This window comes from Triturus cristatus, chromosome 12, assembly GCF_964204655.1.
Source record: "Triturus cristatus chromosome 12, aTriCri1.1, whole genome shotgun sequence".
Lineage (NCBI taxonomy): Eukaryota > Metazoa > Chordata > Amphibia > Caudata > Salamandridae > Triturus > Triturus cristatus.
Window position 1 is genome coordinate 268051661 of NC_140595.1, and position 14111 is coordinate 268065771.

Below are 14111 nucleotides of genomic sequence, written 5' to 3' on the forward strand. Positions count from 1 at the left end.
CTCCTCTGCAACTCAGAGAGATTCTCCTCTGCAACACTGCCTCTGCTGGCCATGCAATATAACCTGCAGATGGAAAATTCCACCGTTAGTCCATTATTAGAACTTGAATACTTCCAAACTAAAGACAACACTACCAAATAAAATTATTTTCATAAAGCGTTAATAATTAGTACAATAGAGTCTGTAATATTGTGAAAAATCAAAGTTCACTAAATTCTATTTTCCATTTTAATTTCAACCTAGCACACTTCTCTCAATCCTATGCCTCATTTGCTACCACTCTCTACATGACTCTAGCACCTATATGAGGACGTAGATAGAAAGATCTCTTTACCAGCTAAGTGACAGCGAACCCTTCTCACTAGAATTCTTTTAGGTTATGGTACACCAATAGCAATTCAGTGATCTGATAAGTTAAGGGAGGAAGGTTTATGCTACAGTTAATGGAAATAATAAAAACTACGAGTAACAGATTCTAACATCTTCATTTTATCACAACCCCATCAGTTAACCAATACTGCTACCGTCTTGAAAAGTTATATTATGCGGAAGACCCAACTAAAAGGTCCTGAGAGCCATCAGACGTTATGAACTTCTTTTAGTGAGAGCAAAACGATTAAAAGCGAGTTTGACTTACCATATAAATTGATAGAGGCATGCAGAAGGCTGATGAGTTTGATTTCTTTTTTTTTTTGTCTCAGCAACGCAGAGAGATTCTCCTCTGCAACACTGCCTCTGCTGGCCATGCAATATAACCTGCAGATGGAAAAGTCCACCGTTAGTCCATTATTAGAACTTGAATACTTCCAAACTAAAGACAACACTACCAAATAAAATTATTTTCATAAAGCGTTAATAATTAGTACAATAGAGTCTGTAATATTGTGAAAAATCAAAGTTCACTCAATTCTATTTTCCATTTTAATTTCAACCTAGCACACTTCTCTCAATCCTATGCCTCATTTGCTACCACTCTCTACACGACTCTAGCACCTATATGAGGACGTAGATAGAAAGATCTCTTTACCAGCTGAGTGACAGCGAACCCTTCTCACTAGAATTCTTTTAGGTTATGGTACACCAATAGCAATTCAGTGATCTGATAAGTTAAGGGAGGAAGGTTTATGCTACAGTTAATGGAAATAATAAAAACTACGAGTAACAGATTCTAACATCTTCATTTTATCACAACCCTATCAGTTAACCAATATTGCTACCGTCTTGAAAAGTTATATTATGCGGAAGACCCAACTAAAAGGTCCTGAGAGCCATCAGACGTTATGAACTTCTTTTAGTGAGAGCAAAACGATTAAAAGCGAGTTTGACTTACCATATAAATTGATAGAGGCATGCAGAAGGCTGATGAGTTTGATTTCTTTTTTTTTTTTGTCTCAGCAACGCAGAGAGATTCTCCTCTGCAACACTGCCTCTGCTGGCCATGCAATATAACCTGCAGATGGAAAAGTCCACCGTTAGTCCATTATTAGAACTTGAATACTTCCAAACTAAAGACAACACTACCAAATAAAATTATTTCCATGAAGTGTTAATAATTAGCACAATAGAGTCTGTAATATCGTGAAAATTCAAAGTTCACTAAAAATTCTATTTTCCATTTTAATTTCAACCTAGCACACTTCTCTCAATCCTATGCCTCATTTGCTACCACTCTCTACATGACTCTAGCACCTATATGAGGACGTAGATAGAAAGATCTCTTTACCAGCTAAGTGACAGCAAACCCTTCTCACTAGAATTCTTTTAGGTTATGGTACACCAATAGCAATTCAGTGATCTGATAAGTTAAGGGAGGAAGGTTTATGCTACAGTTAATGGAAATAATAAAAACTACGAGTAACAGATTCTAACATCTTCATTTTATCACAACCCTATCAGTTAACCAATATTGCTACCGTCTTGAAAAGTTATATTATGCGGAAGACCCAACTAAAAGGTCCTGAGAGCCATCAGACGTTATGAACTTCTTTTAGTGAGAGCAAAACGATTAAAAGCGAGTTTGACTTACCATATAAATTGATAGAGGCATGCAGAAGGCTGATGAGTTTGATTTCTTTTTTTTTTTGTCTCAGCAACGCAGAGAGATTCTCCTCTGCAACACTGCCTCTGCTGGCCATGCAATATAACCTGCAGATGGAAAAGTCCACCGTTAGTCCATTATTAGAACTTGAATACTTCCAAACTAAAGACAACACTACCAAATAAAATTATTTCCATAAAGTGTTAATAATTAGTACAATAGAGTCTGTAATATTGTGAAAATTCAAAGTTCACTAAAAATTCTATTTTCCATTTTAATTTCAACCTAGCACACTTCGCTCAATCCTATGCCTCATTTGCTACCACTCTCTACATGACTCTAGCACCTATATGAGGACGTAGATAGAAAGATCTCTTTACCAGCTAAGTGACAGCGAACCCTTCTCACTAGAATTCTTTTAGGTTATGGTACACCAATAGCAATTCAGTGATCTGATAAGTTAAGGGAGGAAGGTTTATGCTACAGTTAATGGAAATAATAAAAACTACGAGTAACAGAATCTAACATCTTCATTTTATCACAACCCGATCAGTTAACCAATATTGCTACCGTCTTGAAAAGTTATATTATGCGGAAGACCCAACTAAAAGGTCCTGAGAGCCATCAGACGTTATGAACTTCTTTTAGTGAGAGCAAAACGATTAAAAGCGAGTTTGACTTACCATATAAATTGATAGAGGCATGCAGAAGGCTGATGAGTTTGATTTCTTTTTTTTTTGTCTCAGCAACGCAGAGAGATTCTCCTCTGCAACACTGCCTCTGCTGGCCATGCAATATAACCTGCAGATGGAAAAGTCCACCGTTAGTCCATTATTAGAACTTGAATACTTCCAAACTAAAGACAACACTACCAAATAAAATTATTTTCATAAAGCGTTAATAATTAGTACAATAGAGTCTGTAATATTGTGAAAAATCAAAGTTCACTCAATTCTATTTTCCATTTTAATTTCAACCTAGCACACTTCTCTCAATCCTATGCCTCATTTGCTACCACTCTCTACACGACTCTAGCACCTATATGAGGACGTAGATAGAAAGATCTCTTTACCAGCTGAGTGACAGCGAACCCTTCTCACTAGAATTCTTTTAGGTTATGGTACACCAATAGCAATTCAGTGATCTGATAAGTTAAGGGAGGAAGGTTTATGCTACAGTTAATGGAAATAATAAAAACTACGAGTAACAGATTCTAACATCTTCATTTTATCACAACCCTATCAGTTAACCAATATTGCTACCGTCTTGAAAAGTTATATTATGCGGAAGACCCAACTAAAAGGTCCTGAGAGCCATCAGACGTTATGAACTTCTTTTAGTGAGAGCAAAACGATTAAAAGCGAGTTTGACTTACCATATAAATTGATAGAGGCATGCAGAAGGCTGATGAGTTTGATTTCTTTTTTTTTTTTGTCTCAGCAACGCAGAGAGATTCTCCTCTGCAACACTGCCTCTGCTGGCCATGCAATATAACCTGCAGATGGAAAAGTCCACCGTTAGTCCATTATTAGAACTTGAATACTTCCAAACTAAAGACAACACTACCAAATAAAATTATTTCCATGAAGTGTTAATAATTAGCACAATAGAGTCTGTAATATCGTGAAAATTCAATGTTCACTAAAAATTCTATTTTCCATTTTAATTTCAACCTAGCACACTTCTCTCAATCCTATGCCTCATTTGCTACCACTCTCTACATGACTCTAGCACCTATATGAGGACGTAGATAGAAAGATCTCTTTACCAGCTAAGTGACAGCAAACCCTTCTCACTAGAATTCTTTTAGGTTATGGTACACCAATAGCAATTCAGTGATCTGATAAGTTAAGGGAGGAAGGTTTATGCTACAGTTAATGGAAATAATAAAAACTACGAGTAACAGATTCTAACATCTTCATTTTATCACAACCCTATCAGTTAACCAATATTGCTACCGTCTTGAAAAGTTACATTATGCGGAAGACCCAACTAAAAGGTCCTGAGAGCCATCAGACGTTATGAACTTCTTTTAGTGAGAGCAAAACGATTAAAAGCGAGTTTGACTTACCATATAAATTGATAGAGGCATGCAGAAGGCTGATGAGTTTGATTTCTTTTTTTTTTTGTCTCAGCAACGCAGAGAGATTCTCCTCTGCAACTCAGAGAGATTCTCCTCTGCAACACTGCCTCTGCTGGCCATGCAATATAACCTACAGATGGAAAAGTCCACCGTTAGTCCATTATTAGAACTTGAATACTTCCAAACTAAAGACAACACTACCAAATAAAATTATTTCCATGAAGTGTTAATAATTAGCACAATAGAGTCTGTAATATCGTGAAAATTCAAAGTTCACTAAAAATTCTATTTTCCATTTTAATTTCAACCTAGCACACTTCTCTCAATCCTATGCCTCATTTGCTACCACTCTCTACATGACTCTAGCACCTATATGAGGACGTAGATAGAAAGATCTCTTTACCAGCTAAGTGACAGCAAACCCTTCTCACTAGAATTCTTTTAGGTTATGGTACACCAATAGCAATTCAGTGATCTGATAAGTTAAGGGAGGAAGGTTTATGCTACAGTTAATGGAAATAATAAAAACTACGAGTAACAGATTCTAACATCTTCATTTTATCACAACCCTATCAGTTAACCAATATTGCTACCGTCTTGAAAAGTTATATTATGCGGAAGACCCAACTAAAAGGTCCTGAGAGCCATCAGACGTTATGAACTTCTTTTAGTGAGAGCAAAACGATTAAAAGCGAGTTTGACTTACCATATAAATTGATAGAGGCATGCAGAAGGCTGATGAGTTTGATTTCTTTTTTTTTTTGTCTCAGCAACGCAGAGAGATTCTCCTCTGCAACTCAGAGAGATTCTCCTCTGCAACACTGCCTCTGCTGGCCATGCAATATAACCTGCAGATGGAAAAGTCCACCGTTAGTCCATTATTAGAACTTGAATACTTCCAAACTAAAGACAACACTACCAAATAAAATTATTTCCATAAAGTGTTAATAATTAGTACAATAGAGTCTGTAATATTGTGAAAATTCAAAGTTCATTAAAAATTCTATTTTCCATTTTAATTTCAACCTAGCACACTTCTCTCAATCCTATGCCTCATTTGCTACCACTCTCTACATGACTCTAGCACCTATATGAGGACGTAGATAGAAAGATCTCTTTACCATCTAAGTGACAGCGAACCCTTCTCACTAGAATTCTTTTAGGTTATGGTACACCAATAGCAATTCAGTGATCTGATAAGTTAAGGGAGGAAGGTTTATGCTACAGTTAATGGAAATAATAAAAACTACGAGTAACAGATTCTAACATCTTCATTTTATCACAACCCTATCAGTTAACCAATATTGCTACCGTCTTGAAAAGTTACATTATGCGGAAGACCCAACTAAAAGGTCCTGAGAGCCATCAGACGTTATGAACTTCTTTTAGTGAGAGCAAAACGATTAAAAGCGAGTTTGACTTACCATATAAATTGATAGAGGCATGCAGAAGGCTGATGAGTTTGATTTCTTTTTTTTTTTGTCTCAGCAACGCAGAGAGATTCTCCTCTGCAACTCAGAGAGATTCTCCTCTGCAACACTGCCTCTGCTGGCCATGCAATATAACCTGCAGATGGAAAAGTCCACCGTTAGTCCATTATTAGAACTTGAATACTTCCAAACTAAAGACAACACTACCAAATAAAATTATTTCCATAAAGTGTTAATAATTAGTACAATAGAGTCTGTAATATTGTGAAAATTCAAAGTTCACTAAAAATTCTATTTTCCATTTTAATTTCAACCTAGCACACTTCTCTCAATCCTATGCCTCATTTGCTACCACTCTCTACATGACTCTAGCACCTATATGAGGACGTAGATAGAAAGATCTCTTTACCATCTAAGTGACAGCGAACCCTTCTCACTAGAATTCTTTTAGGTTATGGTACACCAATAGCAATTCAGTGATCTGATAAGTTAAGGGAGGAAGGTTTATGCTACAGTTAATGGAAATAATAAAAACTACGAGTAACAGATTCTAACATCTTCATTTTATCACAACCCTATCAGTTAACCAATATTGCTACCGTCTTGAAAAGTTACATTATGCGGAAGACCCAACTAAAAGGTCCTGAGAGCCATCAGACGTTATGAACTTCTTTTAGTGAGAGCAAAACGATTAAAAGCGAGTTTGACTTACCATATAAATTGATAGAGGCATGCAGAAGGCTGATGAGTTTGATTTCTTTTTTTTTTTGTCTCAGCAACGCAGAGAGATTCTCCTCTGCAACTCAGAGAGATTCTCCTCTGCAACACTGCCTCTGCTGGCCATGCAATATAACCTACAGATGGAAAAGTCCACCGTTAGTCCATTATTAGAACTTGAATACTTCCAAACTAAAGACAACACTACCAAATAAAATTATTTCCATGAAGTGTTAATAATTAGCACAATAGAGTCTGTAATATCGTGAAAATTCAAAGTTCACTAAAAATTCTATTTTCCATTTTAATTTCAACCTAGCACACTTCTCTCAATCCTATGCCTCATTTGCTACCACTCTCTACATGACTCTAGCACCTATATGAGGACGTAGATAGAAAGATCTCTTTACCAGCTAAGTGACAGCAAACCCTTCTCACTAGAATTCTTTTAGGTTATGGTACACCAATAGCAATTCAGTGATCTGATAAGTTAAGGGAGGAAGGTTTATGCTACAGTTAATGGAAATAATAAAAACTACGAGTAACAGATTCTAACATCTTCATTTTATCACAACCCTATCAGTTAACCAATATTGCTACCGTCTTGAAAAGTTATATTATGCGGAAGACCCAACTAAAAGGTCCTGAGAGCCATCAGACGTTATGAACTTCTTTTAGTGAGAGCAAAACGATTAAAAGCGAGTTTGACTTACCATATAAATTGATAGAGGCATGCAGAAGGCTGATGAGTTTGATTTCTTTTTTTTTTTGTCTCAGCAACGCAGAGAGATTCTCCTCTGCAACTCAGAGAGATTCTCCTCTGCAACACTGCCTCTGCTGGCCATGCAATATAACCTGCAGATGGAAAAGTCCACCGTTAGTCCATTATTAGAACTTGAATACTTCCAAACTAAAGACAACACTACCAAATAAAATTATTTCCATAAAGTGTTAATAATTAGTACAATAGAGTCTGTAATATTGTGAAAATTCAAAGTTCACTAAAAATTCTATTTTCCATTTTAATTTCAACCTAGCACACTTCTCTCAATCCTATGCCTCATTTGCTACCACTCTCTACATGACTCTAGCACCTATATGAGGACGTAGATAGAAAGATCTCTTTACCATCTAAGTGACAGCGAACCCTTCTCACTAGAATTCTTTTAGGTTATGGTACACCAATAGCAATTCAGTGATCTGATAAGTTAAGGGAGGAAGGTTTATGCTACAGTTAATGGAAATAATAAAAACTACGAGTAACAGATTCTAACATCTTCATTTTATCACAACCCTATCAGTTAACCAATATTGCTACCGTCTTGAAAAGTTACATTATGCGGAAGACCCAACTAAAAGGTCCTGAGAGCCATCAGACGTTATGAACTTCTTTTAGTGAGAGCAAAACGATTAAAAGCGAGTTTGACTTACCATATAAATTGATAGAGGCATGCAGAAGGCTGATGAGTTTGATTTCTTTTTTTTTTTGTCTCAGCAACGCAGAGAGATTCTCCTCTGCAACTCAGAGAGATTCTCCTCTGCAACACTGCCTCTGCTGGCCATGCAATATAACCTGCAGATGGAAAAGTCCACCGTTAGTCCATTATTAGAACTTGAATACTTCCAAACTAAAGACAACACTACCAAATAAAATTATTTCCATAAAGTGTTAATAATTAGTACAATAGAGTCTGTAATATTGTGAAAATTCAAAGTTCACTAAAAATTCTATTTTCCATTTTAATTTCAACCTAGCACACTTCTCTCAATCCTATGCCTCATTTGCTACCACTCTCTACATGACTCTAGCACCTATATGAGGACGTAGATAGAAAGATCTCTTTACCATCTAAGTGACAGCGAACCCTTCTCACTAGAATTCTTTTAGGTTATGGTACACCAATAGCAATTCAGTGATCTGATAAGTTAAGGGAGGAAGGTTTATGCTACAGTTAATGGAAATAATAAAAACTACGAGTAACAGATTCTAACATCTTCATTTTATCACAACCCTATCAGTTAACCAATATTGCTACCGTCTTGAAAAGTTACATTATGCGGAAGACCCAACTAAAAGGTCCTGAGAGCCATCAGACGTTATGAACTTCTTTTAGTGAGAGCAAAACGATTAAAAGCGAGTTTGACTTACCATATAAATTGATAGAGGCATGCAGAAGGCTGATGAGTTTGATTTCTTTTTTTTTTTGTCTCAGCAACGCAGAGAGATTCTCCTCTGCAACTCAGAGAGATTCTCCTCTGCAACACTGCCTCTGCTGGCCATGCAATATAACCTACAGATGGAAAAGTCCACCGTTAGTCCATTATTAGAACTTGAATACTTCCAAACTAAAGACAACACTACCAAATAAAATTATTTCCATGAAGTGTTAATAATTAGCACAATAGAGTCTGTAATATCGTGAAAATTCAAAGTTCACTAAAAATTCTATTTTCCATTTTAATTTCAACCTAGCACACTTCTCTCAATCCTATGCCTCATTTGCTACCACTCTCTACATGACTCTAGCACCTATATGAGGACGTAGATAGAAAGATCTCTTTACCAGCTAAGTGACAGCAAACCCTTCTCACTAGAATTCTTTTAGGTTATGGTACACCAATAGCAATTCAGTGATCTGATAAGTTAAGGGAGGAAGGTTTATGCTACAGTTAATGGAAATAATAAAAACTACGAGTAACAGATTCTAACATCTTCATTTTATCACAACCCTATCAGTTAACCAATATTGCTACCGTCTTGAAAAGTTATATTATGCGGAAGACCCAACTAAAAGGTCCTGAGAGCCATCAGACGTTATGAACTTCTTTTAGTGAGAGCAAAACGATTAAAAGCGAGTTTGACTTACCATATAAATTGATAGAGGCATGCAGAAGGCTGATGAGTTTGATTTCTTTTTTTTTTTGTCTCAGCAACGCAGAGAGATTCTCCTCTGCAACTCAGAGAGATTCTCCTCTGCAACACTGCCTCTGCTGGCCATGCAATATAACCTGCAGATGGAAAAGTCCACCGTTAGTCCATTATTAGAACTTGAATACTTCCAAACTAAAGACAACACTACCAAATAAAATTATTTCCATAAAGTGTTAATAATTAGTACAATAGAGTCTGTAATATTGTGAAAATTCAAAGTTCACTAAAAATTCTATTTTCCATTTTAATTTCAACCTAGCACACTTCTCTCAATCCTATGCCTCATTTGCTACCACTCTCTACATGACTCTAGCACCTATATGAGGACGTAGATAGAAAGATCTCTTTACCATCTAAGTGACAGCGAACCCTTCTCACTAGAATTCTTTTAGGTTATGGTACACCAATAGCAATTCAGTGATCTGATAAGTTAAGGGAGGAAGGTTTATGCTACAGTTAATGGAAATAATAAAAACTACGAGTAACAGATTCTAACATCTTCATTTTATCACAACCCTATCAGTTAACCAATATTGCTACCGTCTTGAAAAGTTACATTATGCGGAAGACCCAACTAAAAGGTCCTGAGAGCCATCAGACGTTATGAACTTCTTTTAGTGAGAGCAAAACGATTAAAAGCGAGTTTGACTTACCATATAAATTGATAGAGGCATGCAGAAGGCTGATGAGTTTGATTTCTTTTTTTTTTGTCTCAGCAATGCAGAGAGATTCTCCTCTGCAACTCAGAGAGATTCTCCTCTGCAACACTGCCTCTGCTGGCCATGCAATATAACCTACAGATGGAAAAGTCCACCGTTAGTCCATTATTAGAACTTGAATACTTCCAAACTAAAGACAACACTACCAAATAAAATTATTTCCATAAAGTGTTAATAATTAGTACAATAGAGTCTGTAATATTGTGAAAATTCAAAGTTCACTAAAAATTCTATTTTCCATTTTAATTTCAACCTAGCACACTTCTCTCAATCCTATGCCTCATTTGCTACCACTCTCTACATGACTAGCACCTATATGAGGACGTAGATAGAAAGATCTCTTTACCAGCTAAGTGACAGCGAACCCTTCTCACTAGAATTCTTTTAGGTTATGGTACACCAATAGCAATTCAGTGATCTGATAAGTTAAGGGAGGAAGGTTTATGCTACAGTTAATGGAAATAATAAAAACTACGAGTAACAGATTCTAACATCTTCATTTTATCACAACCCTATCAGTTAACCAATATTGCTACCGTCTTGAAAAGTTACATTATGCGGAAGACCCAACTAAAAGGTCCTGAGAGCCATCAGACATTATGAACTTCTTTTAGTGAGAGCAAAACGATTAAAAGCGAGTTTGACTTACCATATAAATTGATAGAGGCATGCAGAAGGCTGATGAGTTTGATTTCTTTTTTTTTTGTCTCAGCAACGCAGAGAGATTCTCCTCTGCAACACTGCCTCTGCTGGCCATGCAATATAACCTGCAGATGGAAAAGTCCACCGTTAGTCCATTATTAGAACTTGAATACTTCCAAACTAAAGACAACACTACCACATAAAATTATTTCCATAAAGTGTTAATAATTAGTACAATAGAGTCTGTAATATTGTGAAAATTCAAAGTTCACTAAAAATTCTATTTTCCATTTTAATTTCAACCTAGCACACTTCTCTCAATCCTATGCCTCATTTGCTACCACTCTCTACATGACTCTAGCACCTATATGAGGACGTAGATAGAAAGATCTCTTTACCAGCTAAGTGACAGCGAACCCTTCTCACTAGAATTCATTTAGGTTATGGTACACCAATAGCAATTCAGTGATCTGATAAGTTAAGGGAGGAAGGTTTATGCTACAGTTAATGGAAATAATAAAAACTACGAGTAACAGATTCTAACATCTTCATTTTATCACAACCCTATCAGTTAACCAATATTGCTACCGTCTTGAAAAGTTATATTATGCGGAAGACCCAACTAAAAGGTCCTGAGAGCCATCAGACGTTATGAACATCTTTTAGTGAGAGCAAAACGATTAAAAGCGAGTTTGACTTACCATATAAATTGATAGAGGCATGCAGAAGGCTGATGAGTTTGATTTCTTTTTTTTTTGTCTCAGCAACGCAGAGAGATTCTCCTCTGCAACACTGCCTCTGCTGGCCATGCAATATAACCTGCAGATGGAAAAGTCCACCGTTAGTCCATTATTAGAACTTGAATACTTCCAAACTAAAGACAACACTACCAAATAAAATTATTTCCATAAAGTGTTAATAATTAGTACAATAGAGTCTGTAATATTGTGAAAATTCAAAGTTCACTAAAAATTCTATTTTCCATTTTAATTTCAACCTAGCACACTTCTCTCAATCCTATGCCTCATTTGCTACCACTCTCTACATGACTCTAGCACCTATATGAGGACGTAGATAGAAAGATCTCTTTACCAGCTAAGTGACAGCGAACCCTTCTCACTAGAATTCTTTTAGGTTATGGTACACCAATAGCAATTCAGTGATCTGATAAGTTAAGGGAGGAAGGTTTATGCTACAGTTAATGGAAATAATAAAAACTACGAGTAACAGATTCTAACATCTTCATTTTATCACAACCCTATCAGTTAACCAATATTGCTACCGTCTTGAAAAGTTACATTATGCGGAAGACCCAACTAAAAGGTCCTGAGAGCCATCAGACGTTATGAACTTCTTTTAGTGAGAGCAAAACGATTAAAAGCGAGTTTGACTTACCATATAAATTGATAGAGGCATGCAGAAGGCTGATGAGTTTGATTTCTTTTTTTTTTGTCTCAGCAACGCAGAGAGATTCTCCTCTGCAACTCAGAGAGATTCTCCTCTGCAACACTGCCTCTGCTGGCCATGCAATATAACCTGCAGATGGAAAATTCCACCGTTAGTCCATTATTAGAACTTGAATACTTCCAAACTAAAGACAACACTACCAAATAAAATTATTTTCATAAAGCGTTAATAATTAGTACAATAGAGTCTGTAATATTGTGAAAAATCAAAGTTCACTAAATTCTATTTTCCATTTTAATTTCAACCTAGCACACTTCTCTCAATCCTATGCCTCATTTGCTACCACTCTCTACATGACTCTAGCACCTATATGAGGACGTAGATAGAAAGATCTCTTTACCAGCTAAGTGACAGCGAACCCTTCTCACTAGAATTCTTTTAGGTTATGGTACACCAATAGCAATTCAGTGATCTGATAAGTTAAGGGAGGAAGGTTTATGCTACAGTTAATGGAAATAATAAAAACTACGAGTAACAGATTCTAACATCTTCATTTTATCACAACCCCATCAGTTAACCAATACTGCTACCGTCTTGAAAAGTTATATTATGCGGAAGACCCAACTAAAAGGTCCTGAGAGCCATCAGACGTTATGAACTTCTTTTAGTGAGAGCAAAACGATTAAAAGCGAGTTTGACTTACCATATAAATTGATAGAGGCATGCAGAAGGCTGATGAGTTTGATTTCTTTTTTTTTTTGTCTCAGCAACGCAGAGAGATTCTCCTCTGCAACACTGCCTCTGCTGGCCATGCAATATAACCTGCAGATGGAAAAGTCCACCGTTAGTCCATTATTAGAACTTGAATACTTCCAAACTAAAGACAACACTACCAAATAAAATTATTTCCATAAAGTGTTAATAATTAGTACAATAGAGTCTGTAATATTGTGAAAATTCAAAGTTCACTAAAAATTCTATTTTCCATTTTAATTTCAACCTAGCACACTTCTCTCAATCCTATGCCTCATTTGCTACCACTCTCTACATGACTCTAGCACCTATATGAGGACGTAGATAGAAAGATCTCTTTACCAGCTAAGTGACAGCGAACCCTTCTCACTAGAATTCTTTTAGGTTATGGTACACCAATAGCAATTCAGTGATCTGATAAGTTAAGGGAGGAAGGTTTATGCTACAGTTAATGGAAATAATAAAAACTACGAGTAACAGATTCTAACATCTTCATTTTATCACAACCCTATCAGTTAACCAATATTGCTACCGTCTTGAAAAGTTACATTATGCGGAAGACCCAACTAAAAGGTCCTGAGAGCCATCAGACGTTATGAACTTCTTTTAGTGAGAGCAAAACGATTAAAAGCGAGTTTGACTTACCATATAAATTGATAGAGGCATGCAGAAGGCTGATGAGTTTGATTTCTTTTTTTTTTGTCTCAGCAACGCAGAGAGATTCTCCTCTGCAACACTGCCTCTGCTGGCCATGCAATATAACCTGCAGATGGAAAAGTCCACCGTTAGTCCATTATTAGAACTTGAATACTTCCAAACTAAAGACAACACTACCAAATAAAATTATTTCCATAAAGTGTTAATAATTAGTACAATAGAGTCTGTAATATTGTGAAAAATCAAAGTTCACTAAATTCTATTTTCCATTTTAATTTCAACCTAGCACACTTCTCTCAATCCTATGCCTCATTTGCTACCACTCTCTACACGACTCTAGCACCTATATGAGGACGTAGATAGAAAGATCTCTTTACCAGCTGAGTGACTGCGAACCCTTCTCACTAGAATTCTTTTAGGTTATGGTACACCAATAGCAATTCAGTGATCTGATAAGTTAAGGGAGGAAGGTTTATGCTACAGTTAATGGAAATAATAAAAACTACGAGTAACAGATTCTATCATCTTCATTTTATCACAACCCTATCAGTTAACCAATATTGCTACCGTCTTGAAAAGTTATATTATGCGGAAGACCCAACTAAAAGGTCCTGAGAGCCATCAGACGTTATGAACTTCTTTTAGTGAGAGCAAAACGATTAAAAGCGAGTTTGACTTACCATATAAATTGATAGAGGCATGCAGAAGGCTGATGAGTTTGATTACTTTTTTT